At 39.0% G+C, this 22234-nt stretch overlaps 1 protein-coding gene across 5 annotated transcripts in view; it reads left to right on the forward strand.

The window, feature by feature from the left end:
* LOC132300855 (chloride channel protein CLC-e) overlaps positions 1-22234 on the forward strand; it is a 55311-nt gene that overhangs the window by 13917 nt on the left and 19160 nt on the right. The window lies entirely within an intron of this gene.

A 22234-nucleotide genomic window follows, 5' to 3' on the forward strand; every position in this document is an offset into this window, starting at 1 on the left:
TCTTTTTGGTATCAAAGCAAAACAAAAACCTTCGCCTCCCCATCTTCCTCCCCAACGCCGTCACCTTCTCTCTCCCTCTCTCCATTTTTCCTCACCTCCGAGGCGTACCTCCATCTCCTCCCAGCCTTTGCGCCGGACCCCTCAGGTAACCCTCTGTTTTTTACTCCTTTTTTTAGGAGAATTCCCTTAGGTTTTTTATGACCTAAGCGTCCTTATAGTGTTTTTTTTCTCCTTTGTGGGCTGCTGGTGTTTGTTCGGCAACATATTTAGAGAAAAGCGCCGATTTTTCCGGCCTTTATTTTTTTTTCCTCTTTCCTCTGCTTTGACGTGTGGACCAGCCTTATTTTGGTACTATGACTGATTCTAGTAGCCAAAAGGACACTTTATCCTCTGTCCAGCATAGTTTATCTTCGGTAGATCATACTCCGGCATAACGGGTTACTAGTGTGCTCTTGAATGGGTGCAACTTCGTATCTTGGTCCTATTCTCTTCAACTTTATATTGGAGGGAAAGGGAAAACTGGTTAACTTTTGGGTCTATTTAAGGAACCGGAAAAGACGAATACTAAATATATTGCATGGGACATGGACAGTTGCACCATTCTGGGTTGAAATTTTAACTCAATAGAGCGTATCTATAATATGTTCATGTTTCACACTTCCGTTTTTCGTTTGTGGCAAGCCCTTAACAAGATGTATGCCCATTCCCGCAATGACGCTCGTATCTTTGAACTCTATCAGGAGATTGCTCATGCATCTCAGGAGACACTCAAGCTGTTAGTATCAGAGTATTTTGAATACCTCCGGTCTAGGTGGGAAGAGTTAGCACAGTATAACCCTCTTTCCGATTTCTCTGAAGAAGCTGTAACTCTTTTGGTCAAGAGACTGGACCAGCATACCTACCAGTTTTTGATGGGTTTACGATTTGAGTATAATGCTCTTAGAACTCAGATAATAAACACCTCTCCTATGCCTAATTTATATAATGCCTTCGCTACTGTTGACCATGAGGATCATAGACGTTAGATCTCTTGGCCTATAGCTTTACCAAAGACTCCAGTTGATCAAATGGATCTTGCTGTTAATTCTAGACTTTTAGAGGGAAAGGTTATTTGTCAACATTGTGGAGCCACGGGTCATGTAAAGGATCGTTGCTTTAAGCTTCATCCCGAGCTAAAGCAAAAATTTTCTCGCAATTGTCCTTCTGGCCGTGGCTGCACTGCTGCAGTAGCCGATTCTATTGGTAGATATACTACTCCACAGATTGTTGTCCCTCCTGCTTCAACTCCTCTCAGACCATCTTTTTAGGACTTCAATCAGTTACAGTCCCAAATTGGTCAGCTTCAGGAGCATTTTGGAGCTTTATCTACCAGGGTTTGCTCTTCTATTCCCATGGCTACTATAGCTACAGGTACTCCTTCTACTTTTCATGTTAAAGCGAGAAAACCTACTTGGGTTCTGGATTCCGGAGCCATTGATCACATGACTGGTGAGTTGTCATTATTTTCTACTCCCGTTACCCCTATTAATCAGGTTGTTAGTCTAGTCGATGGGTCAACCACCATTATTCGTAGTAAAGATGTTCATCTATCCCCTAATATTATTTTGCCATCTATTCTTCATGTTCCTAACTTTGCATTTAATCTTCTATTTGTTAGCAAACTTGCCAAATCACTAAACTGTGCAATGATTTTCTTTCCTCATTTATTGTGTTTTACAGGATTGTGTTTAAAGAGGATATTTGGCAGGGGATATGAGCACGATGGCGTCTACTACTTTAGGGATCCTCCTCTGACACCTCCTCCACTTGCTTCAAGCCTTCAAGCCTCTGTTCTTTCAGTTTCTAGATCTTATGATTTTTCTTTTCAGACATTAAATTTATGGCATGCTCGCCTTGGGCATGTAAACTTTCAGTACTTATGTCTGTTTTTCCCTTCATTAATAACGGCTTGTAAGGATAATAAGTTTCAATGCGAGATTTGTGAGTTTTCTAAACATATTCAACTACTTATAATTCTCATATGCATCGTGCACCTAGTATGTTTGATCTCATACATTCTGATGTGTGGGGTCCTTCTCCTATTACTACTTTTTCGGGACATCGTTATTATGTCACATTTATTGATGATTATTCCCGCTGCACATGGGTATATTTACTTTAAAAAAAATTTGAAGTTTTTCCCACTCAATTCCTTCAAATGATCAAAACTCGATATAAAACTGTTGTTAGGAATATTAAGTCTGACTATGGTCGTAAATATGTTTCCAACGAGTTTTGGTCTCAACTTAACCAACAGGGTATTCTTTATCAACTTGTCCGAATACCCCTGAACAGAATGGTGTGGTAGAGCGTAAAAATTGCTAACTAATGTTAGTTGTTCGATGTCTTTTAAGTGGTACGAATGTGCCAAAGTCATACTAGCACATGGCGGTTCTTACAGCTACTTTTCTTATTAATCGTACCCTTAGTAGAGTATTAAATGGTAAGGCCCCCTTACAAGTGCTTCTGCCTGATATTACTCTTTTTTCCATTATGCCTCGGATGTTTGGAAGTACATGTTTTGTTCAGAATCATAGCCCTTCTCGTACTAAACTTGATGACAAGGCCATTAAATGTATCTTTTTAGGATACTCTTCAATGTCAAAAGGTTTCCGGTGTTATGATCCTGTACACAAACACATGTATCAATCTCTTGATGTCACCTTTCATGAGCATACCCCTTTTATGGTTCTAACACTATCTTGCAGGAAACTTCTACTCTCGATCAAGAGGTTTCTCCTCTTGCTCGTCCTCTTCCTATTTTTCAAAAAGAGTCTTCTCTTGTGATTTCCTCACCCCCTTTGCAGGTCTATTCTCGCCGCCCTTGTGCTCTGCCTCCACTGCCTTCATCCTCCTCAGATACTCGTTCAGTTACATCTCCTCTCTCTCTTTTACATTTCCCTAACCTCGTTCCTGAGTCTTGGTATCCCACTCGGGACCGCAAACCCCTTGCTTAATTTGGATTCACTTGTAGTACTAATCATCCTATTTCGCTGTATATCTCTTATGATGGTCTTTCAGAGTGTTATCGAGCCTTTCTATACAAACTTGATTCCATTTCCATTCCCAGAAATGTATCTGAGGCTCTTCGGAATCCTAATTGGATGTCTGCTATGATGGTAGAAATGGATGCTCTGCAGCAAAATGAAACATGGGAGCTTGTATCTCTCCCTCCTGGTGAAAAGATTGTTGGTTACAAATGGGCATTCAGTGTTAAATATCTGGCCGATGGCTCTATTGATCGGTATAAGGCCCGTTTGGTGGCCAAAGGGTTTACTCAGATTTCTGGTAAAGACTTTAATGATACCTTCACTCTTGTGGCTAAATTAACCTCGGTTTGTTTGCTTGTCTCCCTAGCTGCCTTTCACAATTGGCCTCTTCATCAGCTTGATATGAAGAATGTGAGAAATTTAGGAGAAAATATTAAAATTATATATCAATTGAGAAATCCAATACACGACTTATATACACAAATTACAGTCTGTACAGAGCTAATCACAGGGAGATAAAATAGGAAACTAACCTTCTTAACTTTCTTAAAAATGAATTAGAATGAATTTCTATATTAGTGGGATTCTCTAACTTATTATCTCATGATTCTAGGAAAGTCAATGATACATATAAAATACATTCCTAACGAATCCACCTATGGAGGGAATAAATCTTCTACTTTCCAACACAATGCTTTCCTTAATGGTGATCTTCTTGAGACTATTTATATAGATCCTCCACCCGGTTTTCGGGCTGAGGGGGAGGATGCTGGAAAGGTATGTCGATTGCAGAAGTCTTTGTATGGTTAAAACAATCTCCTAGAGCTTAGTTCAGCTCCCTTATGCTGAAAAGGCTGTTGGTTGCAAATAGGTATTCAGTGTTAAATATTTGGCCGATGACTCTATTGTTCAGTATAAGGCCCGTTTAGTGGCCAAAGGGTTTACTCAAATTCCTGGTAAAGACTTTAATGCTACCTTCGCATCAGTGGCTAAATTAACCTCAGTTTTTTTGCTTGTCTCTCTAGCTGCCTCTCACAATTGGCCTCTTCATTAGCTTGATGTGGAGAATGCTTTCCTTAACGGTGATCTTTTTAAGACTATTTATTTTGATCCTCCACCCAGTTTTCAGGCTGAGGGGGAGTATGCTGGAAAGGTCTGTCGATTGCGGAAGTCTTTATATGGGTTAAAACAATCTCCTAGAGTTTGGTTCAGCCGCTTCAGTGGTGTAATTCTACCCATAGAGTTTATTAGATGCCATTCTGACCATACATCGATGTATCATTCTTCTTATCTATATTGATGATATCATCATTACTGGCAATGACATCCCTAGGATTGCTTAAGTAAAGCTTCAATTGGTTAAAGCTTTTGATGTGAAAGACCTTGGGCAGCTCTGTAAGCGAGAACTCAAATTATTATTCTTTGGAATGAATAAAATACATCATGGAGAGTTGGCCATATATAGCCAAATACAATTTGTACAATCAGAAAAAGAATAAACTTTGAATCCCATAAAATATGGGATTTTCCTAACTAAATCAGGATACTAGCTAAATGAGGATTAGTTTCTGTTAGAATGTTTTTAGGTCATTATGTAATTACATATAGTTGGTAGGGTCATTGTGTAATTAGCTAAGTCTTGTATCTTTATATAAGCCACTATAGGCTTAGGGCTTTATACATATGAGAAATACATTTCAGTAGCGACCATGATCTCTCTCTCTCTCTCTCTTTCTCATCAGTTTGAACATGGTATCAAAGCGGTACGAAACAATGGGAAACTAAGATTGTGGTTGTGATTGCATCTGTGGTGTTCTTCTACAAATCGAAATCGAGATCGAAGTCGATTATGTTCTTCGCCGAAGGTTTGGCTGTCGTTGTTCGAGCTGGAGGTTTGAAGCTGTCGTTGTGTTCAGCTCTTCTTGTTCGTCGTTCTCAGATTTGAAGCCCTTCGTTTTGTTGACCGAGGCTGCCTTGGCTGGCGCAAGTTGCAGAGGTTCCATCATCGCGAACCCTTTCTGCTCGGTTGTTAGATCGCCGCTTGTGTTGGGTTGCCGTCACCGCTGCAAGGGCTAGGGTGTGTACTAGCCTTGATTCTCCATTGCGAACCTCGGGTGTTGGAGTTTATTGTCAGTGGCAGAGTTCTGGTTCTTGCCGGCTCTGATTGTAAAGGAGAAAGGTGGTGTTTGGCTGCAGGCGTGAAGTTATCCCAACCTTGGTTTACTAAAACCGGAATAGCAGAGAACTGGTTTTGATTTGGCCCGTTTGCCCAGAGCCAAACCCGTTTGCCCAGGCACGGCCCGTTTGACCAGGCCCAGGCCATTTGCCCAGATCCGGCCCGTCTGCCCAGATCCGGATTCAGTTTTTTTCCCAGGTTCGGTTTTCTTCTCTCTTTTTCGTCCTCCATGGCTGCCGGTTTAGACTTGCTCTCTTCTGCTTCTTTCAATCCTCCCATGACTTTGGTCAAGCTTAATGGGAAGAACTATATTTTATGGGCCAAGTCAGTAGCTATTTTTTTGAAAGCCAAAGGCTTTGGCTCTCATTTGGTTAAGGATAAGCCTAAAGACAGTGATGCAAATTTCAGTTCATGGGAACAAAGGGATGCTCAGATAATTTTCTTAATGCTGAATTGTATTGAACCCAATATCAGCTCCAACTAGTTGTATTTGGATACTGGCAAGGAGATATGGAACCGCCTCCAACAGCTATATTCAGGTACTGGTAATATCACTAGAATTTATGAGGTGTGCAGACAATTCTTTGACCTCCGGCAAGGTACTCAGTCTCGCAGAGTACTTCTCACAGTCCATGGGAATTTGTGAAGAAATGAACTTGTATCAGCCTATCACCTCTGATGTGAAGAGCATGCAACAACAACGTGAGGATTTTAATGCTTTTCAGTTTCTCACGGGGTTGTCACCAGAATATGAATCTGTTCGTGCACAGATTTTGGGTAGCCCTGCACTTCCTTCTCTTCCTGATATGTTCTCCAGGCTCCAGCGTGCTACTCTATCTAGTAGCGCTTCCGAGAGTGCTTCAAGTGGTGTCACTGCTCCTCCTAGCAGTGAACGTTCTGCATTAGTTGTGAACCAGGGTGGTTATCAGTCTTCTCATGGTAGTGGCGGTCGTTTTACCCGTGGCCATGGTCGTGGCAGAGGCAGAGACTCCAAACTCTGCACTCAACGCGGTCTTACTAATCACACTGTCAATTACTGTTGGGATCTTCATGGGAAACCGCTACCTTCTTCCTATGCACATTAAGTAACCTCTAATGAAGGGGATTCTTCTTTCTCTGCCACACCAACTGCTCCACAAGTGGCTGTTGAGCCTGCTATTGTCACCATGACAGTTTCCCGCGATGAGTATGCTCAGTTTATGTCTCAACAACGGCCTTCCACCTTATCTTCCATGGTTTCCTTTGCCCAATCAGGTAGTGCACCTGCATGTCTCTTATCCTCTCGTCAGAGTCCCTGAATTCTTGACTCTGGCGTACCAGATCACATGATTGGTAGTTCTCATCTCTTATCTGATTTTCAGTCTGTTCCTTCCTCTCAAAGTGTTACTCTTGCTAATGGCTCCTCCACTAAAGTTTTGGGTGTGGGAACCACCCTACTCACCTCTTCTATGTCCCTTTCCTCTGTCTTATATATTCCTCAATTCCCTTTTAATTTAATGTCTATTAGTCAAATTACTAAATCTCTTAATTGCTCCGTTACATTTTATCCCTCATGTTGTATTTTTTAGGATCTCAAGACGATGAAGGAGATTGGTACGGGACATGAAGTAGGTGGCTTGTATTACTTTGATCTTGCACCATCTCCCACGGCTCTTCAATCATCTTTGTCTCCTTTCCAGTAGCACTGTCGTCTCGGCCACCCGTCCTTATCAGTTTTGCAGCGTCAAATCCCCAGTCTTAGTCTTAGTCGTGTTGAGTCCATGCCTTGTGAAGCATGTCAGCTTAGTAAGCATTGTCGTGTATCTTTCAAACCGAGAGCTACCAATCGTGTGCTAGTCCTTTTCAGTTAATTCATTCAGATGTATGGGGCCCAATAAAACATATTTCTATTAATGGATTTCGTTATTTTGTGACTTTTGTGGATAATCAGTCTCGTATGACTTGGTTGTTTTTAATGAAAAATCGTTCTGAGTTATTCTCTATTTTTCAAATATTTCGCAAAGAAATAAAAACTCAATTTGGATGTTCCATTAAAGTTTTATGTCCTGACAATGCCAAAGAATATTTCTCGGACCCTTTTAAGACTTATTTTCATGCTAAAGGCATCATTCACCAATCATCTTGTACTTGTACTCCTTAACAAAATGGAGTAGTTAAACATAAAAATCGTCATCTCCTGGAAGTATGTCGTGCCCTTTTATTCCGTATGCATGTTCCCAAATGTTTTTGGAGTGATGCTTTTCTTACGGCCTGTCATCTTATTAATCGGATGCCTTCATCGGTGTTACAAGGGAAATCTCCTCATTCTGTTCTATTTCCCAACTCCGCATCGTTTAATCTTACTCCTCGGGTCTTTGGATGTGTGTGTTATGTCCATAACCTTGGGCCCGGTCTTGACAAACTCGACCCTTGTGCCACTAAGTGTGTTTTTCTTGGGTATTCTCGAACTCAGAAGGGTTATCGTTGCTACAGTCCTCATTTTCAGCGTTATTTTACTAGTGCTGATGTCTCCTTTTCCGAGTCTCCCATATTTTTCTGATTCTACTACCCCTCTCGATATTACTCTTGAGCCACCTATGCCAACTGTTCCCTCTCTCTTTCTTGCTCCCACACCTCCTCGCTCCATTGTCCCCTTGCAGGTTTATACTCGACGACCTCGACCTCCTACTTCGCTCCCTCCATCTCCTTCAGAGTCTTTGGATCCGACACCATCTACTTTGCCTGATGATTTGCCTATTGCTCTCCGTAAGGGTACTCGGTCATGTGTTATTGCACATCCCATTTCTAACTTTGTCTCCTACCATAATGTTTCATCCTCTTTATCTTGTTTTTTATCCAAAATGTCGGCTACTTTTGTTCCCAAGACTTTGCAGGATGCTCTTTCTCATTCGGATTGGCGCAAAGCTATGGTAGATGAAATGGATGCCCTTCACCGTAATCGGACTTAGGATCTTGTTCCCTTACCTCCGGGCTCCAAAACGGTTGGTTGTAAGTGGGTCTACACTGTTAAATACGTTCACGATGGGTCTATTGAGCAGTTGAAGGCTCGTCTAGTGGCAAAAGGGTACACTCAGACATATGGTATTGACTACGATGAGACCTTTTCTCCTGTTGCTAAGATTTCTTCTATTCAGGTACTTATTTCCATTGCTGCCAATTGTAACCGGCCGTTGTTTCAATTGGATGTCAAGAATGCCTTCTTGCATGGTGACTTAGTTGAAGAAGTTTATATGCAGCAACCACCTGGGTTTGTTGCTCAAGTGGAGTATTGTCACACTGTTTGTCGCCTTGAAAAGGCCCTGTATGGATTGAAACAATCTCCACGGGCTTGGTTTGGAAAATTCTTTGCGGCAGCATTAGAATTTGGTCTTAACAGATGCCAACCGATCATTCGGTATTTCACCAGCGCACTAAAGCTGGCTTCATTTTTCTTGTGGTTTATGTAGATGATATTGTGATCACGGGTGATGATTCTGAAGGCATTGCTAAGTTGAAGTTGTTTCTGCAAAATCAATTCCATACTAAAGACTTGGGTAAACTTAGGTATTTCTTGGGTATTGAAGTTGCTAGATCCAAGAAGGGTATAAGTTTATTTCAACACAAATATGTGTTGGACTTATTATAAGAAACAGGTATGTTGGGTGATCGTCCAGTTGATGCTCCTATAGATTCAAATACAAAACTTGTGTCTGATGAGGGTGACCTATTTAATGACCTGGGCAAATTTCGTCGCCTTGTTGGGAAATTAATTTATCTCACTATCACTCGACCTGATATTTCATATGCAATTAGTGTTGTAAGTCAGTTCATGGGAGCTCCTAGAATGCCACATTGGATTGCTGTTCTTCGGATTATCCGATATCTCAAGCAAGCTCCAGGTTTTGGGTTACTATATAAATCAAATGGTTTTCTCAGGGTGAAAGGTTTTACAGATGCTGACTGGGCTGGTTTTCCTTTAGACAAGAGATCTACTACAGGCTACTGCACATTTGTAGGAGGAAATCTTGTTACATGGAAAAGTAAAAAGCAAACGGTGGTAGCTCGATCTAGTGTTAAAGCTGAGTACAGGGCAATGGCCCATACCACTAGTGAGTTGACATGGATACAATATTTTCTAAAAGAACTTGGGTTGACAGTTGAAACTCCTACTCCATTGTTCTGTGATAATTAAACAGCTGTTCACATTGCATCAAATCTTGTGTTTCATGAGAGGACCAAACATATTGAAGTTGATTGTCACTTCATTCGAGCAAAAATTATTAAGTGGGAGCATCTCTACTCCATTTGTGAAGTCTAAAGATCAATTAGCTGATATGTTTACCAAAGCATTGGGTCATAATCGGTTAAGGACTATCTGTTCCAAGCTGGGATTATTTGATATATACTCTCCAGCTTGAGGGGGAGTGTTAGAATGTTTTTGGGTCATTATGTAATTACATATAGTTGGTAGGGTCATTGTGTAATTAGCTGAGTCTTGTATCTTTATATAAGCCATTGTAGTCTTAGGGCTTTATACATATGAGAAATACATTTTAGTAACCACCATGATCTCTCTCTCTCTCTTTCTCATCACTTTGAATAGTTTCCAACTAATTACAAAGTCAAAGATTTTTCCACTAATTTACTGCTGTCCCGATTTTCCTATAAATAGAAAAATTGTGACTTTCCAACACTCCCCCTCAAGCTGGTGAATAAATGTTCTCCATTCCCAGCTTGCTAATGAGTTTCTGAAATGCATGTCCGGGTAGTCCTTTCGTTAGAACATCTGCGAGTTGACCTGCTGTTGAGAGATATGGAGTGCAAATTAGACCGCTATCAAGTTTTTCCTTTATAAAGTGCCGATCCACTTTCACATGTTTTGTTCGATCGTGTTATACTGGATTGTGAGCAATGTTGATAGCTGACTTATTGTCACAATATAGCTTCATTGGTCCTTCCCACGTGATTCTGAGATCCTCCAGAATTATCTTGAGCCATAAAAGTTCACAAATTCCTAGTGCTATTGCTCGAAACTCTGCTTCTGCACTTGACCTGGCCACCACTGGTTATATTTTACTCCTCCATGTCACTATATTTCCTCCTAGAAACGTGCAATAGCCCGATGTCGATCTTCTATCAACCACTGATCCAGCAAAATCTACATCTGTATATGCCTCTAAGTTCAAGCCCGTCCCTTTCTTGAATAAAATTCCCTTGCCAGGACTAGCTTTTAAGTATTGTTGTATCCGGTATATAGCTTGAAGATGTATTTCCTTAGGATTGTGCATAAACTGGCTCACCACGCTAACTGCATATGCTATGTCAGACCTAGTATGGGACAAATAAATAAGTCTCCCCACTAGGCGTTGATTCATTCGTTTATCCACTAATTCTTCCTTTGTACCCTCACCTAACTTATGATTGGCTTCTATTGGCGTTGCGGCTGGTTTGCACCCTGTTTTTCCAGTTTCCTTGAGAAGGTCTAGCACGTACTTTTGTTGTGAGATGAATATTCCTCCCCTTGACCGAGCAACCTCTATGCCCAAGAAATATTTTAGGCCTCCCAAATCCTTTATTTCAAATTCCTGTGCAAGGCATCTCTTAAGTGCTTCTTTTTCTCTTATGTAGTTTCCAGTGACGATGATATCATCCACATATACTAGCAAGGCGGTTACTCCCCCTGAGTCCGAGTGCTTTACGAATAACGTGTGATCACCTTGACTTTGTTTGTAGCCCATTCCTTGCATTGCCTTTGCAAATCTCCCAAACCATGCTCTTGGTGACTGCATTAATCCATACAATGCTTTCTTGAGCTTACATACTTTCTCCTCTCTAGTGTCAACACCAAATACTAGGGGCCTTTCCATATAAATTTCTTCTTCAAGATCCCCATGTAGGAAAGCATTTTTTACGTCGAATTGATGTAAGCTCCAATCCAGGTTGGCTGCTAAAGACAACAATATCCTCACTATATTCATCTTAGCCACTGGTGCGAATGTTTCCTGATAATCAACTCCATAGGTCTGTGTATAACCTTTCGCAACTAATCTGGCCATATACCATTCCAGCGATCCATTTGCCTTGTACTTCACCTAGAACACCCACTTGCATCCAACTGGCTTCTTTCCTCTGGGTAATTCTACTAACTCCCAAGTCTTGTTCTTCTTAAGTGCATCCATTTCCACTTTCATAGCCTATTTCCATTCTTCTTTCCGTAGAGCCTTAGACAGTGTTTGTGGTATGGTTATAGAGTTTAGGTGGGTGAGAAAACTTCTATGTGAAGATGACAATTTATCAAATGACACAAAATGAGACAAAGGGTGTTGTGTGCAATTTCGAGTGCCTTTCCTTACTGTAATGGGTAGGTGCAGGTCATTTTTTTCAATTACTTCAGAGGATAAATCAAGAGTAGGAAGAACTGGGACATTTGTTATACAAACCTTTATATTTACCTCATTCCCTAGAATTGGCTTAGACACTTGGGCTGCTTCAGTTTAGCAGTGGGACCTCTTTTCCTTGAATATTGCCGCAATGGTGTAGTGACAACAAGTTCCATCAGATTTTCAGGTTTTCTTGGAGTCTCGGGATCAAGTGGTTGTTTTGGTGTTTCAGGTTGAGGCTGTTGGAGCAGCGGATCAAGTGACTCAGTAGGTAGCAAATCAAGTGAGGTTATGGGGTGGCTGTTTTGAGCAGGAAGGTCCATGAGAAAACCAAGATCACTAAAATCCTTATCTTCCCTATTAGAAGTCTCCCCCGGAAGATAAGGGTGAAAGAAATTCTCATTTTCAACAAAGGTAACATTAGCGGAAATGAAGGTTTTACGTGACGGTGGATGATAACATTTGTATCCTTTTTGCGTTGAGGAGTACTGTATGAAGACACACTTGAGTGCTCAAGGATCAAGTTTGCTACGACTCTTGGAATGAATATGAACAAATGCAACACACCCAAATACCCGAGGAGCCAATTGGTTGTGAGAGGTAAAATCTGGAAAAAAATTTGATAACACTTCCCAGGGACTTTTAAAGTCAAGAATTTGGGATGGAGTACGGTTTATCAAGTGAGTGGATGTAAGGACAGCTTCCCCCCATAAATATTTTGGAACTTTTGTTTGGAATAGCAGTGCTCGGGTTGTTGATAAGAGATGACTATTTTTCCTTTTTGCCACTCGATTTTGTTGGAGTGTATCAATACAAGAGTATTCATGTATAATCCCTTCCTTTTGAAAGTAGGGAGATAAAACTTGATTAAAATATTCTTTTGCATTGTCAGATCTTTATTTATTTTATTTTTTATTTTAACCCCAAATTGATTTTTTATCATGTTGTGAAAGATTGGAAAAAGCGTACACACATCAGATTTTTGTTTCATCAAAAAAACCCACATGACATGAGTACAATCATCAATAAAAGTGACAAACCATCTAGCCCCTGAAATATTTGCGATTCTTGAGGTACCCCAAATATCACTATAAATAGAAAAAAAGGGTAATGAAGATCTTTATTACTCACGGGAAATGGAACACGTTTGTGTTTAGCAAACTCACAAATGTCACAATAAAATTGACTAAAATCTACACCCCTAAACAAGGAGGGAAACATGACTCTCAAAACTCTAAAGGAAGGATGCCCATACTATAAATGGTAGAGCTAAATTTGGTTTTTTATTGATGACTTGGTATCGGACAGCAAAGAAAGTGATGAATTGACCTTATTGTTCACAATTTTATTCGGCAAATCCAGGTAGTAGAGGCCACTGCTTTCCTTAACACGCCCAATCGTCCTCCCCAAAACTCGATCCTGAAAAACACATGGAGTAGGTAAAAAGATTAGATTGCAGTTTAGGTCGTTTGTGAGATGTTAAACAGAGACAAGGTTTGTGGTAAGCTCTGGAACATGTAAGACATTTTTTAAAATCAATGAAGAACTTAGGTGAATATTTCCTTGACCTGCTACAGTAGCATAAGAACCATCAGCCACTATGATTTTTCTACTACTAGAACATAGGCTGTATGTGGAAAAAATGTGGGACAAATGTGTCATGTGGTTGGTTGCTCTCGAATCAATGATCCAGGAGCCAAAGTGGTGGTGATCTGAGGCACTAAGGGCATGAGAAGAAGAAAACATACCTGAATGTGCAAATGAACACATACCCGGCAAGGATCTAAGCCGTTCTATATCGTCTTTGTTGAATTCATTGCCACTGGAATTTTCTCGATTACTGGAACTATCATCATTAACGTGTGTCAGATTGGCTTGGGCTTTCCTTTGCCAGTTCGTTGATCCTCCACCATTTCGGCCAGAGCCTTGTGGTCTCCCGTGAAGCTTCTAACACTGCTCCTTAGTGTGTCTTGGCTTCCTGTAATAGTTGCATACAAGATTTGTCTTATTCCCATTTCTTGGATCTGGACGTCTGCATTCGGTGTTGGCAGCGAATGGTTTTTCTAGAGTTGGTTCCTTCAGGTCTGTTGTAGTTAAAGCCGAGCCTTCCAATGGTTAAGTAATAACCATTACTCCTTTTCGACTTTCCTCAGCACGAACGATTGCAATAGTCTCGTTCAAATACGTTAATTCCTCTTTTCCAAAAATCTGCACTCTTACTTGATCAAATTTGATATTGAGTCCCGCCAGAAAGTCATATGTTCTATCCTTCTCAATAAAATTCTTAAGAATAGCAGCATCCTCACTATCTTTCATTTTGATACATCTATAGTAATCCATCTCTTGCCACAAATTCTTTAACAAGTTGGCATTTTCAGTGACCGAGAGATTACCTTGTTTAGTGGCTGTGAGTTTAGTCTTGATCTCGTAGATTTGCGCCGAATCATTCACCTTGGAGTACGTCTGTCGGATTGCCTCCCATATATCTTTGGCCGTGGTCAGAAACATGCAGGTGTCACTTATTTCTGGCACTATTGCACTCCAAAGCCAAGACATGACCATGGAGTCTGTCTCGTCCCAAGCGGCAAATTTGGGGTCTTTGGTGTCGGGTTCAGTTCCAAGGAGATAGCTAAGTTTCCCTTTCCCTTTGAGAAAAGTTCGAACAAATTGGGACCGTTTCAGATAGTTCTTACCAATCAGTCGATATAGGGCTTGAATGTTCTGCAACTCACCCGTGGCCTGATGGGTAGTCGTCTCCTCGGATTGACCAGTTGTTCCAGAAGAATCTGACATCATTGGTTCGCCCTTTTACAAAAAGATTGATTCCCAAGAAGAGAGCCTAAAGCTCTGATACCATGTAAGCGAGAACTCAAATTATTATTCTTGGGAATGAATAAAATACATCACGGAGAGTTGGCCATATATAGCCAAATACAATCTGTACAATCAGAAAAAGAATAAAGTTTGAATCCCATAAAATATGGGATTTTCCTAACTAAATCAGGATAATAGCTAAATGAGGATTAGTTTCCAACTAATTACAAAGTCAAAGATTTTTCCACTAATTTACAGCTGTCCCGGTTTTCCTATAAATAGAAAAACTGTGACTTTCCAACAAGCTCAGATATTTCTTGGGAATTGAGGTTGCTAGATCTAAGCATGTGTTGGAAAGGAGAATATTTGGTGGTTATTGCACCGGATTTTAGGAGTAGAATAGGCGTGTAAGTATAGACAAAAAGAGATTTTGTCAACTGCTAGAAATTAGGGAAATTAGCTGGTGTACATTTGTTAGTTTCTTAATTTATCTCCTTGTAATTATATTTAAGAAATACCTTGTAAGCAATTTAAACACATGGCAATATACTTTTTTCTCTCTGTATTTGTTTATATGGTATCAGAGTGTCGATCCCCTTGAAAAAAAAAACCCTAGCCGTATTACATCAAAATACCTTTAACACCATGTCTGATGTTGTTTTTGAATCCTCCAACGACAATGTCCAGCAACCAAAACCCTTTGAATCTCAAGCCAACCTTAATTCCGATTCAAACAACGTCCGACTAAATGGAGAAAACTCATACTTTGTCCAAATCACTACCATCCGACTGAATGGAGAAAACTTTCTGCACTGGTTGCAATCTATACGGATGTATATCTGAGGCAGAGGAAAAATCGGATATTTGACTGGAGATAAGAAGGAACCTGAGCCTGAAGATCCAACGTATTCTACTTGGGATGCCGAGAATTAAATTGTGATGACGTGGCTGGTGAACTCCATGAATGAAGATATAAGCTCCAACTATATGTGTTATCACACTGCTAAGGAGCTTTGGGACAATATTAACCAAATGTATTCTGATTTGGGAAATCAGTCCCAAGTCTATGAATTAACACTGAAACTTAGTGAAATTCGTCAAGGTGAAGACAATGTCACAAAGTACTTCAATTCTTTGAAGCGTTTGTGGTAGGACCTAGACCTATTCAACGATTACGAGTGGAAGTCTTCTGAAGATTGCAACCATTATCGGAAGACTGTTGAAGATAATCGTATTTTCAAATTTCTCATAGGCCTCAATGTTGAGTTTGATGAGGTGAGAGGAAGAATCATTGGCAGGCAGCCTCTTCCCTCAATTGGAGAAATATTTTCTGAAGTTTGACGGGAGGAAAGTCGCCACCTTGTTATGCTCGGAAAAAAGTCCTCCAGCGGCTCAATTGAAAACTCAGTGCTGATTGCCTCCAAGGCGAACATGAGTCGAGCCATTCCACAGAAAACTGAAGACTAGCCCCGTGTTTGGTGTGACTATTGCAACAAGCCTCGTCACCAGGGGCGGAGCCAAGGGGGGGCTGGGGGTGGCCATGGCCCCCCCTAATTTTTTGGAATTTTTTTTAATATAGGTAAAAATAAAAATAATATAGTAGATATGGTATAAAATCTATACATGGCCCCCTAAGAAAAAAAAAATTCTTTCTTTAATTAGCATTTAACAAAAGATAATTTATATATAATCTAAAGGAAAGTGATTTAATTGAATACTATAGAATCTCAATAAAAACTGACTTGTATACAAATTTAATGTGATTGTGTTAAAATTTCAATTCAAACACAATTCTTTCCATAATGTGACTGACTATCTTAAAATCCTTGCGACTATTACTTTCATAACTTTATTATTCTAGAATTTCAACTCATACATGATTTTTTCCGATCACTTTTTATTTATTTATTTATTTTTATTGGAATGCTTTTATAAGAATTCTATAAGAAATTAATTTTCACAAAATCTAGAACAAAAATTTCATTTAAAGTTTTGAATATCAACAAAAATTCATATTTTATTTTATTTTATTATTATTATTTTTATCATAGTTATAATTTTTATTGATATATTGTCTAATGATTATTCATTTGTGCAAGTATTACATGAATTTCTTAATTTTTTTATAAATTAAAATCTAATTGTTTAATTATTATTATTTTTTTTAATTTTGGCATAAATCTTATTTATGTTTGTTCAGAGAGTTTGATAAATTTAAATAAATAAGCAAAAGTTTAGATAGATATAATTTTGTATGAATATAATAAATAGTAAAATATTTTTACCTACATAATTTTTTTTTTCCCTTAAAAGTTCTAATGTTGCTTATAATTTTGGCCCCCCCAACCTCAAGATTCTGGCTCCGCCCCTACTCGTCACACTCGTGAAATTTGCTAGAAGCTCCACGGTAAACCAGCAAACTGGAAGAGCAAACAAAATAGCATAATCACTCGATCTCCCTCTGCCCATGAAGCTGAAGCAATTCCCTTCAGTAAGGAGCAAATGGATCACCTTCTAAAACTGTTGAAGTCCCACTCCAGGTCATTTGGTACACCTAATGCCTCTCTTGCGCAATCAGGTATTGAATCAAACGCCCTGTCTTGTCGTTGACATTCAAATTCTGCTCTGTGGATCATTGATTCAGGAGCTTCTGATCATATGACCAGTTTTGCCCATCTGTTTCATACTTATGTTCCTTGTTCTGGTTTAGAAAAAATCCGAATAGCAGATGGCTCTTTTTCACCCATTGCAGCAAAGGTTTGGTCAATTTGTCAAGAAGTTTAACTCTAAAATCTATTCTTCATGTCCCTAAACTTGCTTGTAACCTCTTGTCTGTTAGTAAACTGTCTAGAGACTCTAACTGTCGTGTCACCGTTTTTGAATCCCACTGTGAATTTCAGGAATAGAGCTCTGGGAGGACGATTGGTAGTGCTAAGATGATAGATGGTCTCTACTATTTTGAAGATGAAGTCTCCAGTAATAAAAAAGGTCAAGGCTTGAGTAGTATCAGTTCTATCCCTATTATAGACAAAATAATGCTTTGGCACTATAAGCTAGGGCACCCAAGTTTTCCTTATCTAAGAAAGTTTTTTCCTGTTTTATTTAAAGGATTGGATTATTCATTATTTCATTGTGAAAATTGCATTTTGGCAAAAAGTCATAGTATTTATTATCCTTCAAAACCTTATCAGGCTTCAAAGCCATTTTATTTGATTCATAGTGATGTTTGGGGTCCTTCGAGGATCAAAATTATTTTTGGAAAAAGGTGGTTTGTGACTTTTATCGATGATCACACACGTTTATGTTAGGTTTACTTAATGAGTGAGAATTAGAAGTTGAAAATCTTTTCAAAAATTTTTATACCATGATTGAAACTCAGTTTCAAACTAAAATCGGTATTCTTCATATCGACAATGGCACTGAAATTTTAATGAAGTACTAGGAAGTTTTTTGAAAGAAAAGGGAATTCATCATCAGTCAACTAGTATTGATACACCTCAGCAAAATGGCATTGCTGAGAAAAAAATAAACACTTACTTGAAGTTTCTCGTGCTATCATGTTTTCTATGAATGTTCCTAAATATCTATGGGGCGAGGCTGTTTTAACTGTATCTTACTTGATCAACAGAATGCCTACTCGTGTTCTTAATTACATTACTCCTCTTGAGTGTCTTAAAATAGTTTTTTTCAGCAACATGAATTCAATCCAACCTACCCTTAAAGGTTTTTGGCTGTATTACGTTTGTTCATTTACCCAATAAAGGTTGGTCAAAATTGGATCCTAGAGCTGAAAAATGTGTCTTTATAGGATATGCTCCAAATAAAAAGGGATATAAATGTTTTAATCCCCAAACTAGGAAATTTTTTGTTAGCATAGATGTTTCATTTATGGAAACACAACCTTATTTTCAGAAAACTTTTCTTCAAGGGGAGAAGGAAAATGAAGAAAATTTTTGGGATGTTCCCTTACCTAAAACCATTGTGTTTGAACCTGGCTTTAAAGAACAGGAAATTAATACCACTTCGAAGTTGAGGGAAATTGGTGAACCTAACCAAAGCTTGCCAAACGTGATTGTGTCTTCGACAGGGGGAGAAATACTACCTATAGTTCTAAGGGAACTCAACTCAGAGCTTCTGGTTTATTCCAGGAAAAGAAGTCAACAAAAGGGTAGGGATCTGTCTATCATCGCTGCACAAAACCAATCGAAAACTCTGAGTAATGAACTCCTGAACCAACCAGGTACACAAAATTCTGTTTTACAAGTTTTATCGTCCATTTCTCCTACCTTATCACCCATCCTTGAGTCTAATACACCTTCCACGGAACCTCAAGCAGCCATTCCTGAGTCTAATGAGCCTTCCATGAAACCTCAGGATCTTAATATTCCTATAGCACTTAGAAAAGGAATTCGCTCTTGTACCAAACATTCCATTGCAAAATACCTTTTGTATGATAAACTCTCTCATAATCATAGGGCTTTCACATAAAAAATCTCACACTGGTTTGTTCCAAGAAATATTTAGCAAGCATTTGATGATCCAAATTGGAAATTAGCAGTGATGGAAGAAATGAATGCTCTTAGAAAAAGTGGAACGTGGGAAATTATGGATTTACCCAGAGAGAAGAAGACAGTTGGATGTAAATGGGTATTTACAGTTAAATGTAAAGCTGATGGAAGCTTGGAGAGGTATAAAGCGAGGCCAAAATATGGAATTGACTACCAAGAAACTTTTGCTCCGGTGGCCAAAATAAATTCCATCCGCGTTCTATTGTCTTTGGCAATCAATTCTAACTGGCCATTATACCAGTTGGATGTTAAGAACGCCTTCTTAAATGGTGATTTAGAGGAAGAGGTGTTTATGAGCTTGCCACCAGGATTTGAGGAGAAGTTCGTTCAAGATAAGGTCTGCAAACTGAAAAAATCCTTATATGGCCTCAAACAGTCTCCAAGAGCGTGATTTGAACGCTTTGGAAGAGCCGTGAAGGGATATGGTTACTGTCAGAGTCAAGCAGACCACACTATGTTCTTCAAACACACTGAAAATGGGAAGATGGCTGTTCTGATCGTTTATGTAGACGACATAATATTGACGGGATGATATTGAAGAACTAGTAAGCTTGAAGAAAAAAGTTGCGGAGGATTTTGAAATTAAAGATCTGTGAGTACTAAAGTATTTTCTCGGGATGGAGTTTGCCAGATTAAGAGAAGGCATATTCGTAAATCAACGGAAGTACATACTTAATTTACTTGGAGAAACAAGGCTCATTGGTTGCAAAGCTGCTGAAACTCCAATTGAAGCCAACTTAAAACTTGATACTGCAAAACCTGAGAATGTTATAGACAGAGATAAGTATCAATGCTTGGTAGACAAATTAATCTACTAGTCTCATACACGCCCAGATATTGCATTTGCAGTTAGCATGGTGAGCCAATTCATACACTCTCCTGGACAGGAACATTTTGATGCCGTTTACAGGATCCTGAGATATCTAAAGGGAACTCCAGGAAGAGGTTTGTTATTTAAGAAGCGTGGTCATTTATAGGTTGAAGTCTATACAGACGCAGATTCGGCGGGAAGCATGATTGACAGACGGTCAACCTCAGGTTATTGCACATTTGTTGGAGGAAATCTTGTCACGTGGAAGAGCAAGAAACAGAATGTTGTTGCTAAAAGCAGTGCAGAGGCTGAGTTCAGGTCACTTGCTCACGGAATCTGTGAAGTGTTATGGATAAAGAGACTTCTAGAAGATTTGAAGATTTCACCTCCTCCTCCTATGAGGGTCTACTGTGATAATAAGGCAGCTATCTCGATTGCTCACAATCCAGTTCTTCACGACAGAACCAAGCACATTGAGGTAGACAAGCACTTTATCAAAGAGAAACTCAAAAGTGCCAGATTTGTATACCATATGTTCCTACTATTGATCAAGTTGCAGATATACTCATGAAGGGGCTACACAAGAAGCTATTTCACACTTTGATGGACAAGCTAGCTATGGAAGATATCTACAAGCCAGCTTGAGGGGGAGTGTTGGAAAGGAGACTATTTAGTGGTTATTGCATCGGATTTTAGGAGTAGAATAGGCATGTAAATATAAATAGAAAGAGATTTTGTCAACTGCTAGAAATTAGGGAAATTAGCTAGTGTACAGTTGATAGTTTCCTAATTTATCTCCCTATAATTCTATTTAAGAAATACCTTGTAAACAATTTAAACACACGGCAAAATACTTTTTTCTCTCCATATTTGTTTATAGCACGGTATCTCTTTATCGCAAAGGAAGTATGTCTTAGATCTTCTTCGAGAGACGGGTATGCTTGGGTGTAAACCTGCTTCCAATCCTATGGATCCTAATCTAAAGATCTCGGCTAAGTCTGGAGATCTCCTTTCTGATCCCTCGTAGTATCAGTGCTTGGTAGGAAAATTGATTTAACTTACAAACACCTGTCCTGATTTGGGTTTTGTGGTTAGTGTTGTGAGTTAGTTTATGCATGCTCCTCATATAGCTTATATAGATGCGGTATATCATATTCTTCGATATCTTAAGCCCTCTCCTGGACTTAGATTATTCCATTCTTCTAGTAGGCAGTTTGGGCTATCCTGTTTTAGTAATGCTGACTATGTTGGGTCCAAGATTGACAGATGTTTCATATTTGGCTTCTGTACTTTCTATGGAGATCGTCTTATATCTTGGAAAAGTAAGAAGCAACGTGTATTTTCAAGATCTTCAGCAGAGGCTGAGTATCGTGCCATGGCCCACGGTACTTGTGAGATTCCTTGGCTTCAATCTTTCTTGGAGGAGCTAGGGCTAAGTGAAAAACAGTCCTCAAACTTGTTTTGTGATAACAAGTCATCCATTATGCTTGCTTCAAATTCTATTCTTCATGAGAGGACTAAACATAGAGGTGGACATTCATTTTATCAGAGAGAAGGTTCATTCGGGAATTATCAAGCCGTGCTTTGTTCGGTGCTTTGTTCACCAAATCCGTTGGTCCATCTTTGCTTCATTCCTCAATTACCAAGCTGGGCTTGATTGATATCTTCACTCCAGCTTGAGGGGGAGTGTTTAAATATCTGTATTATGATTATTATTATTATTTTTATTAGCTCTTTTCAGCTTTTTATTAGGTGTTTTATGTAAGCTTCCTATTATCATGGGATCACATAGATAAGATCCCTGTAATCATGGGATCACGTAGATTTTGGCATATTTCCTGTTTTTCTTTAATTTGATTTCCTTTCTTTGTACCATATTCTTATATATACATATTAGCTCTTGGCTCTCGGTTTGAGTAAGCCAAAACCCAAAACTTCTTCTTTTTTAATAAAGTCTGTTAATATGTCTGAAGGTAAAACCAAACTCATGACTGGTTTGGGAATCTGACAAATTAAATGGTATGGCTATGATATCACAAAATCTTACATTTCTAGTTTAGTATTTGTCAAAAATAAAAATTATATAAAAATAATAAAAGATAATATAAGGTCTGAGGTCAACTTGACTCAAAAGTGCCACTTCAAAATCAACTTCTTTGATCTGAAATCCCGCACGCTATTCTTTTACCCTATAACTTATTAGCTGTAAGAGCTAGTCTCATTTGACTCGAATTCATGACTTATTATTTTGTTCTGGCTCATTATTGTACCATTCGGCCTCCAATTTCTTGCAGCAGCACATTAGGAAAAAGAAAATTTTAAATTGCTTTCAATGAAATCTATATCCAAGTTTTTCACATACAACCCTCACACATTTCTTTTCTTTTTCTTTTTCCTTTTTCATGTTTGTGAACTTTAAGAAATTAGAAACATATCTGAGAGTTACTGTGTCCTAAATTTAGACGCTTTCGTTTTGC

The sequence above is a fragment of the Cornus florida genome, unplaced genomic scaffold (genome assembly GCF_030987335.1).
Source record: "Cornus florida cultivar Cherokee Brave unplaced genomic scaffold, ASM3098733v1 CherokeeBrave_3.0.0_Hap2_Chr03, whole genome shotgun sequence".
In the NCBI taxonomy this organism is placed as follows: Eukaryota; Viridiplantae; Streptophyta; class Magnoliopsida; order Cornales; family Cornaceae; genus Cornus; species Cornus florida.